Here is a 3,538-nt window from a genome sequence, read left to right on the forward strand (position 1 = left end):
GCTTCCAGGCCTCGCAGCCCTTCCCAGGGGAAGCGGCTCTGCCCAGCACTGGGCTCTGTGGCTCAGAGCAGGCCCTTCAGCTCTTGGCTCCTTCAGGGACAAGAGCAACATGACCTTATCCAAAGGCACTTTTTCACACAGTGTGCATTACACTTTTTCAACCATTAATATTTGGCTGTACCAGACTTCAGCAAAGTACAAAAGCAAGTGCTTCCCTGTGCCCTTGTTTCATCAGAAGGATTAACTGGGTTTATGTGCAGTTTATATACAATGTACATATAAATTCATACTGGGTTTGAAACATTTCAAGTCTAGATCTCACGTGATAACCTTGTTCTTATTTTGCCCGTGAACAGTTTCAAGGGTGAAGAAACCGACTCACTCCAGGAGCTGCTGCAAAGTGAGGGAAGGAGCCCACCTTCCTCCTCTAGTGAAAAGGAAGCAGAGCAGCCACACTTCTGCACCACTGGTACCACAGAAGATGCAGAGATGCAAATAATTTGCACAGTGTATGCCAACACCAGGAATGATGTTGGCAGCATCAAAAAGCATATGGTTTAATGTGGGGAAATAAAATCAAGCACAAAGGTGCAAAGCAAATGAGAGGCAGGAGTCTCTCCCCCTTGCCAAATCATCTGGTACTGCTTTCTGTCTAAGCAGAGACCTTATGTTTCAGGTATCTCCATATATTCAAAACTGTAACTCTTCCAAGATGTCCTCACTTCAATTTTGCTGATTAAGACTGATGAACAATAACAGCCATAAACATTCCCTCACCCACAGTGCTGGGGAGAGGAGAACGGCTGTCAAGCCTTGTTATTTTCAGAGAGGAAAATGCAAGGTGCAGAGGAGAGGGATCATCACTTTATTGCCACCAAACCATTTCAACATGCATTTCCTCAGCACTGCCTGGCCTGGAGCCACGACAAGCCACGATCGATGGCACCAGCCCACAAAGAACAAGCGATGCCGACATGTTTGCTGGAGCTGCTGCCCCAGGCAGCCCCGCTGCCACAAGGGGCCAAGGCTGGCAGGCTGCTCCTCCAAGCTCAGTTTGCCCCTCCTGTTCTCCCTCCGAGCTGAGTTTGCCCCCTCTGCAGCACAGATTATCTGCACGCTACAGGAGGGCAACAAACACAAGAGGCTGCACACACGCGCACACACACATCCCATTTCATTAGCTACTTATAAATGTAGCTTGCTTAGAAACAGATTTCTGCCTGAGGTGGTGTCAATTTTTCATGTAGCAAAGAGATTGGGAGAGCTGCTGGCAGGAGGAGCAGGGGAGATAACAGGTTTATCGGGTGGCCGGTGCCGCGCGGCTGCTCTGTCATTCCGACAGGATAACGGGGGTGAAGGATGGCTCCGGGTGTGCCAGGGCATGCTCCTGCTGCACAGGAACAGTTATTCCACAAAAACCAACACCAAATTAAGTGTCTACATTAAAAATCCTGTAAAAGCCTCCAAAGACCTTGCGAGATCCTGTCTTTATAAGGTGAAAAAGAAAAAAGACAAAAATGAAAGCTTTTTTTTTTAATTCCTCCCAACAGATGCTCTGCTGTTCCAGGAAAAAGGCAGCATTTTGTACTTCACACTTTTTTCCCCAAACCTTCTTTTTTTGGAAGTGTTTAGGAGTGTTGACACAGTATTTTAGTAGCAATATTCACACCAGTGATATATCTTTATTGCTTTTTTTTCAACACTCCTTTACTACGAGATGTGTTTAGCCATAATTTTTGCTTTGGTGCTCATCCACAGATACTTATCCATTTTATCAATAAAGTCTTAAAAGCTATTTAGAAGTCCAAAGAAGCTGACACAGGTTTTTTAAGAATTAGATTATTCTTTCAACATACCACTCTACAAACTCCAAGAAATACCTAGTTGCCTGGTCAAAATACCCAAAAAACATTGTACAAAAATATTTCTGGACCACCTAAACCCTTTTCTTGATCAGCTTCCTGAAAAAAAACACACTGCTGTGTTTCATGCCCCCCTCCAAATCACAATTATGCTGTAATGCATCAAAACCAACTTTTTTTTTCATATAAACATCCCCAAATCTCACAAATTCATGGATATGGCAAGACAAAAGTGTCTCTCATTAGCAGATAACCCCATTTTCTGCCCATCAGCTGGTTCACCACCACTCTGTGCCGCCGATGCCACACACAGCGCCCCGTGCCAGCCCCATCCCTGCTCCAGGCAGGACAAATCCCATGTGTCCACTCAGCTGCACCTAGTCCTGCTCCCCAGAGTGGGATCACCTCAGACTCCCAGGAGCCCTTCTCTCTCCAGACAGGCACCAAGACTTCAGCATGCAAGCAGTGTTTAAAACACTCTAATTAGATCGATCTTGACTTCAGCCGTGGCGTGTTGGAATACAGATTAATCTATTCCATGGCTGGCACTGGCAGCTGCAGCAGCAGGAGGTCCTGTCAAATCAAGCTGTAACATTACACTCCTTTTCCTTTATTATTCCCCTCCCCCCTTTTTTTTTTACATTTCATTATAAGGGACATCTGCCTAGCAAGGGGGGAGCTCCTACGTGCTCCCCTGCAATACTGACAGTGGAGGTGAGCATCCCCGTCTGGTTCTGGGTGTGGGGGGACAAGAGCCATTAGGTGCAGAGTATTGTGCTGAACCCAGCAGATACATTTCAGAGCCTTCTGTCTTCTAAAGAACTATCAGGATAAATTGTAGTTTCTAATTAGGAGCAGGAAAGTAACAAGAAAAAAAAAAAGCCACCTCTTTCAGTAACTTCTGCCCTTCCTGCACAAAACATTCAGCAGCTTCTGGGCTGGGAAACCTGGACAGAGCTCTGGCAGACACTATGGACCAGCAGCTCCCAACCCTGGGAGGGAGGATGTTCCCAGTGAGTGCCAGGGCCACACTGCCAAAACCCCCTGGGGCCAGGCATGTGTCCCCCCCACTGAGTGATCTGGTTCCCCAGCATCACTGGTGGGACTGGGACGTGCTGTTCCAGTGCTGCAGCATAGAACAAGCTCACTGGTGTTCCCATGCAGCAATACTTCAAAGAGCAGCCCACTCAAGTACCTCAAAATATTTTGTCAAGAAAAATCTTATCTTAAAATAGTGACAACACTAAGAAATACTGATTTTACTGATTGGCAAAGTGGGATCTGGAGGTCAAAAACAGCCCACACACGATGCCCCTGGTGAGCTGGAATCCAAGCATTGTGCTGAATGGAAAACAAAATCCTACCAACTGAGAAACCTTATTTTTGTGATGTTCCCGTAACAGAGAATGATAACTTTGAGATAAATTCAACACTGCACTGGCATCGTGGCTCATTCAAGTAACAGATTCCTGTTGTATTCTGGAGGGATGATGGCAAAATAACAAATTGGTATAATAAAGTTCTGTTTAAACAGACTGATGCCTTCCCATGGAATTCACTGCAGAAGACCACCACATGAAAAATATTTTCTGCTGGCTGGCAGAGAATGTTCAGTTACTGAAGATACTCTTGATCGGGCATTTTTTCTGTTGCTGCCTTTTCAGTTTTCCATGCCC

The 3,538-nt window shown here is 45.8% G+C and overlaps 1 protein-coding gene across 1 annotated transcript in view; it reads right to left on the reverse strand.

Moving 5' to 3' along the window:
• The window catches only part of CTNNBL1 (catenin, beta like 1), a 56,241-nt gene that overhangs the window by 14,441 nt on the left and 38,262 nt on the right, over positions 1–3,538 (reverse strand). The window lies entirely within an intron of this gene.

The sequence above is a fragment of the Chaetura pelagica genome, unplaced genomic scaffold (genome assembly GCF_000747805.2).
Source record: "Chaetura pelagica isolate M959 unplaced genomic scaffold, ChaPel_1.0 scaffold493, whole genome shotgun sequence".
Lineage (NCBI taxonomy): Eukaryota > Metazoa > Chordata > Aves > Apodiformes > Apodidae > Chaetura > Chaetura pelagica.